The 12,193-nt window shown below is 40.0% G+C and overlaps 1 pseudogene; it reads right to left on the bottom strand.

Annotated features, from left to right (window-relative positions):
• Positions 1 to 7,899, bottom strand: part of LOC131249605 (beta-amyrin 28-monooxygenase-like) — a 31,788-nt pseudogene extending 23,889 nt beyond the window's left edge.
• Positions 7,900 to 12,193: the final 4,294 nt, after the last annotated feature.

Here is a 12,193-nt window from a genome sequence, read left to right as displayed (position 1 = left end):
GGGTTACGGCCCACTTGATGTGTATTAAGGCCCATAGGTCATAGCCCATTATGATTTATGATGTATATTGAGGCCCATAGATCGTAGCCATTGTGATGTATTTGAGTCCCATGGGTCATGGCCCTTGGTGATGTATATTAGGCCCATGTATGAGGCCCACCATGATGTATGTATTGTATATCTATGTCGTCCATTCGTGCGGCCCACCATGTTGTATGTATTATATATCTATGATGTCCATTTGTGCAATCGTCATGATGTGTATTATATATCCATGTCATCCATTTGTGTGGCCTATAGTGATGTATTTGCGACCCATATGATGGGGCCCAATGTGGTATATTTGTGGCCCATTGATGAGGCCTAAAGTGATGTATTCATAGCCCATGTGGTGAGGCCCAATGTGACATATATCGGGCCCTTATGTGAGGTCTTGGGCCTACTGTACGCTTAGCTCTATGTGGGCCACTTCTTAGGAGCAATGTTGGTTAAATATCCACATTGATGGGCGATGATGGTTAAATGTCCACATTGTGACCTTCCCTTAGGCCCTTTGTTAAGGCGATTACCGATTCTAATTTGTCGAGGCTGATTCTAATTGTCGAGGTTGATTCTGATTATCGAGGCTGATTTCAATTGTCAAGGCCGATTTCGATTATCGAGGCCGATTCTGACTGTTAAGGCCGATTTCGATTATCGAGGCCGATTTCAATTGTCGTGGCTGATTCTATAGACCGATTATTGATGCTGATTATCGGTAATGGTTGTCAATACCGATTATGAGTATGTAAAAGCATGACAACATGATACATGCCCATACGCATCATCTGCATGTTTGTTATGAGATGTGATTGACCATTGCATATGTTATTGGGCAGGTTGCTAAACGACTCCCTGATAGGTGGATATTGTCTCATATGAGCGCATGATATGTGTAGGATTGATGCATAACCGGATTGTATTACTCATGCATCTTGCATTGTGTGTTGTGATTACTGTACGCCCTAACAATATCAGGGCCATAACCTCCACAGGAATATCGTGGATAGCCAGATGGGAAATTAAAAATATGTTATTAGCATCGGGCTGTCATAGATGACCCTAGGTGAAAATCCCTAAACCCTTTTGGTACTATAGGACACTTTAATGTCAAGACCGAGTAGATATATATAAGCGCATGAGGGCCATATACCTGTAGGCCATGTCTCCCACTGTGTTGTGATCGGTTGGAAGGGGGTGTGGCCTTACCCGCCTGAGGGAGTAGGCAATGCTAGGCTGAATCTGACCAGCTTGAGGAATGGGTCTGTTATGAACGAGCCGGGCCCCATCTTAGTAGGCGGATAGTGAGGTCTCTTCCACTTACCTAATTGTGCGCTTGATGGGGCGGCAGGTGGCGTAGAGTGTACTAGACCCTAGTGATGATCCCAGAGATGTACAGTATTGATATGTGGACTTATTGAGCAGGAGTTACATACTCATTTATTCATTCATTCACTATCCACTCGGGCTGGTGGTGCGTAACTATTTGTTACATGTACCTTCGCAATGGTTAGGATTTCGGTTGAGGTGCGTGACTAACCTGAGATCAGGAGTTTACCACATTGAGCCTAACTATCCAAATTTAGGTATAGGACTGGTTTAGATAGAAGTCCCTTGTGGTAAACACCGTAGCCTACAATACTATATACTATCATCTCGACTTCACACTCCAGCATGGTCATTTCATTCGCACTACATATTGTATTACATCCTCAACATCTAATATTTGGCTCTTTATGACTCCTCATTTTCATAGTTGATTTATTTTACATACTTTGATATTGTATGACTCATGGACTTGTCAGTACTTTTATTTACTTTGATATCGTATGATTCATGAACTTGTCAGTATTTCCCCTTACTTTGATATTTGTGTGCTTTGCACTTATCTCGTGCACACACTTACACCACCCTCTAAGCTTTTTATAAGCTTATGCACGATAGATGCATGCAGGTGACGTTAGGTTGCAGCAGCATTGAGCTTAAGATCGTGTAGCGGTCTTCTGGATCTTTGATTTTCAATTTATGTATTTTCCTTTTAGTATTGTATTTAAATATTTATATTAGTGGATATGTGATGATGATGTTGCCTTTGTGATTTGGGTAAACTTGTGGTTATACTTCTTATGAGATAAATGTACGTTGAAAAATCCTCCTTGTAGGATCCCAGGATCGAAATCTAACGTATACGTGCTGGGAGCCGAGAATGGGGTATTATGGAGGCTGTCGGCACCGAATTCAGCAATCGAGAATTTTGTAAGCCCGGTTTCCAAGTTTTGGGTGTGACAAGGCAGCACTAGCTGATGGCTACTATTTATCCGAGGAAGAAAGAGGTCACTTTGTACGACAGCTTGAGTATCAAATTGGAAGAAAAAAATTTGCTGGTTGTCATGTAAGTAATGGATGGACTGAGGTGGTTATTTCATGTTCTTGATAACAGATTAGTTTGGTGGGAGAAGCCATGGAATGTAAAGCCATTCGCTGATAGGCCTAAGCAACATAACTTGGACGATTGTGGCGTATTTATGCTGAAATATATAGACTTCTTGTGCAGCATGAGTGGAATTGACTTTACGCTTGTAAGTATATATTTATTCATCTATATTCAATCTTAATTGCTTTGTACTTTGTTTTAATATTAGTTCGTTCTGTTTCTGTAGGAGGAAATTTCAAAATTTAGAAAGATAATTGAATATGACTGTTTACAACAGACAGGAGCAGAAGATGTTGCATTGGTAAAAAACAGCAAGAAGAGGCATCAGGTAGACCAACAAAGAAAGCCAAACACTGATTTGATGTTGAATGATGAATGGATTGATGTATTTGATGTTTCTTTTTCTTATTATCATCTATAATGGGTTGGTGAATGAGATGGGTCGTAATTGCCAGTGAACAATTCAAAGTTGTATTGCACTTAGGCTCGTGACCTTCAGCCACATTGGTTGACATGCACAATGGATCGTTGTTGTATATGGGTGGTTGAATGTGGATGTCAAAGATAATCCATATATCGTGAAAACCATGACCCCTGTAACATTAGAATTACGACACATATCATCTTACAACCACGATTCGTATAACATCATAACCACGACCCGTCTAAAACAAAAACCACAGTCCATAACAGCAACAACACAATCTGTATGACAAACACGAAACTGTCATGTGATCTGATCCCGTGGTTCACATGCATATTAGATCGTGGTTATTGTCCACATTGGATCGTGGTTGTCATCCATTTCGGTTCGTGGTTCACAACCATGACCCTAACCCTGTCCCGTGAAAAGCCTGCATGATATATGTACATTATGGCAAGTCATGGAAGTGAGTGTAGTACCACAACCCCTAAGCATGAAAACCATGACTCATATAACACAAGAACGACGATCCGTAATAGCCTTCAAGCCATGATCCATATACCATCAGAACCACAGCCCATGTAACCGGACAACCACAGATTCTGTACATGGCATAGCTCATGGACGGCTCGGTGCTTATGTGTTTCGTCCATGGCATACATAATCCATGCCTTGCCATACACGTTGAAACAACAACAACGATCCAGGCAACATGACAAACACGATTCATATAACATGGCAAATACAACCCATATAACATTACAATCATAACCCACATAACATGTCAAACATGTTCCATGCAACATGGGATTATGACCCAAGCAATCCACGGCCCATATAACATGAAAAATCATGAGGCTTATAACATAAAATTCATGACCCAAGCAATACACAGCTCATTAATATTCAAGTTAAACGTCTCCAGTCCATCTCTCATTATCTTCTGCTTAATTCCAGGTGTTCTTTTTACAATCGCGATCTATGTAGCACAATCACGAACCAATGTGAAAGCGAACCACGATCACATGGAACGATCGTTGTTGTTATACACATTGGGTTGTGATTCCCAATAATGATCCATTGTGGAAGACAACTGCGACCCTTTGTTTGTCATATCCACGATCATTCCCTTCAAATTCAACACGACCCTCCGGAAACAGCGTCACATTCTTCTTCTTCACAAAATCACATTAAAGTCACTAGTTTCCCATAGTCTATTGGGCACCAAGCGCGACCCTTTGTTATCCACGTGACCGTTCCGAATTAGCACGACCCTTCAAAATCGGCGCCTTAACTATTGAATGGTTAGCCTATAAGAGTGGTACTTTGGTGATACTTCCACAAGCCAATCTGCATTCATGCATTTCTTTGCTCTTTCATTCAAAATAATGGAGGATATATTCGAAGAAACCATAGAGCCCCTATCGCATTCTTCCTTTATTCGTGATCTCTTCTCTTTCCTCAGGATGTTCACGATCTTCCTGAAGCTCAACGGCCTCCATAGAAAGTTCTAAAGATAATTTTCGAACTTCGCTAAGTCGACAATTTCAACGGGCACCCAGCCAACACAAAAATGTTAACTACTTCCATTTCCTTCTGCCTTGTCCTTTGCATCTCTTGCGTTTCTTCAGAATCATCGTGCGGATAATAAATACTTCCCATACAACATGACAACCACGACCGCTATAACATGACATCCAAGACCATAATCACAACACAATAGGAAGAACATTCTCTTCAATGGGACCCAGCGAGCTCTGCTGAAAATCACTTGCGAGAATGTCTTGTTTAAGCCTGACCTTCTCAATAGAGTTTTTATTCAGGCTAAAACAAGTCATCCTCTACATAGTTTTTCTGCATCATTAGTTACCGGCTGAAGAGAGATCTCCTTTCTACTGTAAATGTGATTATGTTCGTAGTTGTCATGTTAAATCGGTCGTAGCTATCTTGCTTGAAAAGAGGCCGAGATGTATTTATGGTGTTTGTCGTGTTAATTGGGTCATGGCTTGCATGTTAATTGGGTCGTGGCTTGCATGCTCAATGTGACGCTTATTCCGAACAGTCGCTCTGAATCCGAAGGAAAGGATTGTAGTTATTAACCACCGAAGATGAGAGTGAGGAGGATGATAATATCCCCATTTGCAAACTTAAGTGGAAGAAACTTGCAGAGTCTTGGCTTGCATGCTGAGCTTCTCTTCTTAAAGTCACTGTATTATATGGGTCGTGGTTGTCATGTTCTATGGATTGTAGTTGTCATCGATTGTTTGTTTAATTTTACAATGGATCGTGATTTTTAGGTTATATGGGTCATGGTTTGTAATGTAATATGGGATATATTTGTCATGTTATATGAATAACAATTCTCTTCAACGGGCACCCAGCAAGGTTTGGTCATGGTTTGCATGGTAGATTGGTTGTGAAGATGACATGGGTCATGGTTCACATGAATAATGGGTCGTGGTTCTCATTTAACAACAATGATCCACTATTCACCATAACCACGACACAACGCTAGGGACAATCGCGACCTACTATTGATCAAAGTTTCATGGGTCATGGTATCGTTTGATATGGGTCGTGGTTGTAATGTTGTATAGGTCTTGGTTGCAATAAAATTTGGATCCTGAATGTAATTATTAAAGAGTCGTGATTGTCTTGTTATACGATTGTGGTTGTCGTGTAATATGGTTCGTATTTGATGTAAAGCATTGATCGTAGTTGTTATTTGATATGGGTTTATGTTAATCATTTTACATGGTCATGGTTGCACTGTTGCATGGGTCATTGTTGACAACCACGACACTGATTTTTTGCACTACCCATTTACATAACAACTACAATCATTATATCATGAAAACCATGACCTATTATTATGTACACTATTTCCATCATTGTGTTTGTGGCTCAGATGCATAAAGGCTCATGATTATCATCCACGTTGGGTCGTGGTTGACATGAAACATGGGTCATGACTATTGTTGGATATGTCTTGGTTGTCATGATATATGGTGAATGGATTGATACATAGGTCATTGTTGTCATTTTATATTGCTCGTGGTATACATGAAGCATTGGTCGTAGTTGATTTGGGTCGTGGTTGTCATGTTAAATTGGTTGTGGTTCACAGTTGTAATGGTTCGTGGTTGTCGTCCATGTTAGATCATCATAAACAACCATGATCTTATGAAAAATATGACCCATACAACATGACAACCACGATCCACCTGTCATGAGTGCCACGACCCGTTGTTAAGCTCACCATTTCCTCTATGGGTCGTGGTTCAAATGCATAAGAATTCGTGGTTATCATCCACATTAGATCATGGTTAACATGCACCAAATGAATCAATAAGTATATATATATATATATATATATATATATATATATATATTATATTATTGCAAACAATAAAAAAAACTAAACCAATATATTAAGTCATAATCAGCCTCGACCTCAGCCAGTAGGGATGAAAGTGCATCGATGCCGATTGTGACCTATTCATTTACATCTAGAGTATTTGGGTGTTGACCTATCTTCTCCTTGGGATGTAATTCGAACTTTTTTTGGTCTTCTAGCAGATATTCTCATTTCTAGAGGCTTCATATTCTCACATAAAACCTTCACTTCCTCCGAAGTGTTCCATTGTGTCTTGTCAAGCACTAGGTAAACTGACTCTCAGTATATTTGATGATGTATTTCATTGATGTAGAATGAAGAGCAGTATTTATACATATCAAGCTGATACTTATCACAAGCCGCTATCACATGAACACAAGGCAACAATATTTTTCCAAACTCACTGCACGTACACTTCATTTCTCTTAGCTTCACTACATCGGTCATTCCCTGTGTGGTCACTTGGAACTCATTCATTGAAATCACAATACATTGTGTCTTTCGTACTCCTAAGTGATAAAGTTCGGACAGACTTTTTGATGCCTAAGGAGTCAAAATTCCCTTACAAGCCAAGGCCTCATCCCGTCGGCGAAGGAAGAAGTTTTGGATTTTACTCATTGATTCGAGAAGTTTAGTGACAGGGTACTCTCATGCATCTACGAACAATGCATTCATGCTTTCGACAATGTTGGTGGTTACGATGTTATACTGCATGCCAGGAAAGAAAATGGATGCCCATCTTTCTTTTTCTATACCATTAAGGAACAGATACGCTGTGGGATTCAACATTCAAATGCATCACATCATCTCCCAAAACATGGATGTTCGGTATGTCTTAACAGCATCCCAACAGTATTCCCTCATAGAATCATTTGAACATGCCTTCTTCATGTTTCCAAGTATATGATGAGCACAATATCCATGGATCGCATGTGAGAACATGTTAGGGACTTTACTGACCAACCCTTTATGACGATCTGACACTATCACTAGTCCTGGAAGATTCCCGATTGACTTGGATAAAATCCCAAGGAACCACCTCCAACTATTATTGTTCTCAGATTCTTCGATCCCATATGCCACAGGGAGGATGTGATTATTTTCATCCAATGCAGTAGCCATGAAAAGAACACCCTTTTACCTTCCTGTCAAATGTGCCGCTTCAACACACAACACCCTCCGAACATGCAAATTTAGGCTTCTGATGCACTGTCCAATCGCAATAAAGCATCGTTCAAAACTATTTGTTTCGTTGTTCACCTGTAACTCCGTCACAGTCCCTAAATTGGCCATTCTCAACTCATGAGTATAGGCCGGAAGCTCATTATAAGAACCCTCATAAGATCCCAAGACTTGTTCCGTTGCAATCTCTTTACCCTTCCACGCTTTCTTGTAACTGATCTCAACGCCGTACATCTCACTCATACGATATTGAATTTCTTTTGGCGTGCAAGTTAGTCCCGAACTTATACGACCAACACCAAATTCACTACTTATCAAACTGGTGGCTTGGCGATGATCTCTTCCCTTCCTCCTTGAGGTTACTATATCAGGACCGTCATCCATGATCGTTGTCTCAGAGTGGCGTAGCGCCTCAAACGACATGCTACATAATGCTTCGAGTTGTAAATCTTTATTTTGAACATCCCTATGTCGTCCAGCTTTGAAGCATGCATTCTCCAACTACAATTTTCTATAATGCACCCAATCGTATATATCAGCTTGTTAGACTTCAAGACCTTATACTAGAACTTGCGGTGCATCACATATATTGTAATTGACCTTTGTCCTTAAACACTTGCCCGATAGATATTTCGTTTGGATCTTCCACAAATTTCGGATATCCTTGATAATCTGAATTGACAAAAGCATCATTAGATAGGGCGAAGACAGTATTCAATGATCTAGGAATATCTCCATTTTCTTCATGCACCACCATGGGTAAATTTAAGTTTATAGGCTGCGGATTGACCTGCATGGATGGATCAACAGACGGATCATTGACGGATGGGGTTTAGAGATCGCACTGGTCAGCTGTTCCTCGAAATTGATCGTTAATTGAAGGGCCGCCTCTATCGCAATCGTCGAGTCCTTGATCATGATATTTATCACTACTTGATGGGCTAGGTATGTCACAGTCATCATTCCCAAAATCATGATGTGTATCATTACCTGAAGGGCTGCTTATATCGCAATCATCGAGTTCCCGATCATGATATCTATCACTACTTGATGGGCCAGGTAAATCGCAGTCTTCATTCCCCAAATCATGATGTGTATCGTTACATGAAGGGCCACTTATATCGCAATCATTGACTCCTCAGTCGTGATATCTATCATTACATGAAGGGTCAGGTATATCAAAATCATCGACTATCCGATCATTTCTTGAAGGCTATGAATGAAGAGACGATGGGTTCGCATGTAAGGTATAATCTATGTTGTAATCCTCAATGAAAGGACAACGCCTCACTTTCTCTACAAATAATGGTATTTGTGTTGAAAGAGCCTGTCCACAGAATAACATGTATGCATTAAGATCTTCATCGTCTTTGATTCTATGTGGGCGTAGGAATCCACGAATTGCATCACCATACACAACTTTAATTATCAAATCAAATTCATCCGATGCAGTCTTTGTAATCTGATACATTTTATCTAGCAACTGTTGATAAGTGATATCATCACTCATAACAAATCCCTTTGAGTCTCCACCATCGTAGGTAAATATTCCCTTGTCATACACACTCTTTCCATCATAATAGCATAATATAGCCCTACGACCCATACTCCTTCCAATATTGGTTATTCTGCAAAAAAAAATAAAAATGAATGGGTACAAGTTGTGAGCAATGTAGGATACTGGTTGTCATCTTAAATGGGTTATGGTTATTATCCACATTAGTTCGTGGTTGTAATCCACAATGGGTTGTGGTTGACGACAACGACCCACTGTGAATGACAACCACGAACCACTCAAAGGGTCGTGGTTGTTTTGTTATAAGGATTGTGCCTTTCACTGGATTGTGCAAGGTCCAACTCGTTGGGTTGTGGTTGTCATATTGTATGACTCATTGTTTTTAAGCTAGAGGGGTCGTGGTTGTCAGCTGATGAGGGTCATGATTCTCACGTTACATGGGTCGTGGTTGTCACGATATATGGATCGTGGTTGTTAACCATGTTCAACGACCCATTGCAACACCTTAATCATTCATGAATTTCGTTGCTCTTTCAATCAAGATAATGGAGAAGATATTCGATGAAGGCATCGAGTCCTTCTTGCGTTCTTCCTTTATGGAAACCATGTTCAACGACCGATATACAACTACGATCCATTATTCATCCTAATCACGATCCAAATTTGATGGCAACAACGATCAATTGTGCATGTGAACCATGATCACACGACAGGGTCATGATTGTTACGTTAGATGGGTCGTGGTTCTCATGTTACATAGGTCATGGTTTTCACAATATATGGATTGTGGTTGGCAACAACGTTGTACGATCCATGTACAGTCGTGATCCATTGTTCATTAAGACCACGATCCAATGTCCTGTTATTCTTATAATTAAATGAAAGTTCACTTGTCGATTTTATAGTCATCTTGCAGAGTTCACAGTTAATGTAATTTTCAGGTACAATAGAATGTCATGTAGGTCGTGATTGTCATGTGTTAAGGGTCATGGTTGTAAGGGTCGCGTTATAGTCCTAACTCATTGGCCCCACTGTGTTACATTATGGTTGAAATGTTATATGGGTTGTGGTTCACAGTTATATAGGTGTCGTGATTTACACTTAGGAGCCACTCAAAGGGTCGTGGTTTTCAACCAAAATGGGTCGTGGTTCATAGGGTAGTGAAAAGCACGATCCTTATAACATGACGACCACCACCCATCTGGCATGATAACCACGACCCATAACATTTGCCAACCAAGACCCATATAACATGATGAGCATGACTCATGTGTGTGCGAAAAGCACGATCCTTATAACATGACAACCAAGATCCAATGTGCATGGGAACCCGGTACCACGATCCTTCGCGTGAGAACCTTCTTGACTTTAATCATCCTTTACCTTAGTAAAATACCTACAGTATAAAATAAAATACGGACCTCATAATAGAAGAGGATTTCAGACAAGGTCAAACAATGTCCCTCTCAGGCAGTTGGTCCCTGGATCTTCTCTTTTCTATAAAAATGAAAAAAGAAGAAGAAAGTCTGTAAAAGGTAAAAGTGCCCTAGTTTGTCAATTAGCGTGAGTGTTGAGTTGTCTGGACAGAGAAGCTCCATAGGAAGATCAATCAACCGTCTGCCTCAACTAGATGTGGGCCTGAACTCGACAGAGGTAAATCTTAGCCTCACATCCCATGTCCCAAAATACTAGGTAATTAAAACCCTTAAAATTGATTAGAAAATCATAGGGTTTTTAGGTTAGAAAACTTTTCTTTAAACTGCAGAAAAATCTCTAAGTTTTCTACCTTTGTCGATTTATCGACAGACGGTTCGATGAAATCTAACCTTGTTGTCGATGTCCTCGAAACTCACTCGATAATATCGAAATGAGGACATAAGATGTCCAGCAACCGCATATACCTCTTGACGAAATTATTGATGTATCGATAGTTATATTGATATCATCGATAATTGAATCTCGAGTCTATCGAAGTTGACTCGATAAAATCGACATCATATATAATGTGTCCAAGTTCTGCTAAGACAAAGCACAAAATCCTCGATATATCGAAGTCTCCTTGATATCCTCGGAAGTCAAATTTCAATGATATCATTAGCCCTTCGATGATATCGGTTATGGACACTGTTTTCCAGCAATATTTTTAAGTTGTTCTATCTTGGATTGAGGGTCACTCAATAGAATCGATATTCAAATATCGATGATATCGAGGCTGTGTCGATCGCATTGAGAATGGACATAAACTGTCCAGCAAGCCTAACTAGAAAATCCTTTGAATTTGCATCGACATGACTATCGATATCATCAACATTCAAATTTCGATGATATCGAGTGTGCCTCGATCATTCTTTTAACCTGAAAATTTTCAAAGACAAGTCTCTCTCATTTTTCAAGTGTTGAGGAATCGAACCTCGTGTCGATGAAATCAGAGTTTGAAATCCGATAACATCGACGCATGATCGATTTTCTCGACCAGCTGGCAAAATGTTTCAAAAGCATTTGACATTTGAGTACGTGTCATCGAGCGGACAGTCGATGTTATTGAGAGTATACGCTCAATGATATCGAACTCCATAAAAAATATGACCATTTTATATCCGTTGGAACCTTCTGCCTATTTAATGAGAGCTTGCCCTTGGTTGTTGGACAGAGAAAAAGAGATAGTGCTTTTGTGTACTTAACCCTAGATCATATACCCTTAGCCTTTTTCTCTTATGGGAGTTCATCCTCCAATCCACCCTCATTCAAAAGAGTGGATTGGGGAATGAACTTCTGTATTCAAAGATCCTCCAACTACCACCTTAATGGCAAATCATTAAGCTGGGATGACTTGAATGCATAGATAATTAGAATTGCTCTATCTCCCTTATAGGAAAATATTCAATAGAGTAGGATTCCATTATAACCTAACACGTCACCATGTATTGGTACATCTTCTGAGTTATAGATCAAGGAAGCTAAAATTTTTCATCAAAGGAGGAGATCTTCAACAATGTACTAAAAGTTATTAGAGTCCAGAGGACCCTTGTGATCATTCCTTCTGTAGGATTGGGTCTAAGGTGTTTCTCACCCCTTGCAAGTCCTTGTAGGAGGCCTCCGGCGAGAGTGTACATGGTGGGTGCTTTGTGTTAACCCTTGCTCTGTGAAGAGCATAAACTCTTAGGTCCTTGTAATAGGTCATTGACTAGGGTGGTCTAAAAG

The sequence above is a fragment of the Magnolia sinica genome, chromosome 6, assembly GCF_029962835.1.
Source record: "Magnolia sinica isolate HGM2019 chromosome 6, MsV1, whole genome shotgun sequence".
In the NCBI taxonomy this organism is placed as follows: Eukaryota; Viridiplantae; Streptophyta; class Magnoliopsida; order Magnoliales; family Magnoliaceae; genus Magnolia; species Magnolia sinica.
Note: the sequence above shows the minus strand (reverse complement) of the source record. Positions and strands in the feature narration are given on the sequence as shown.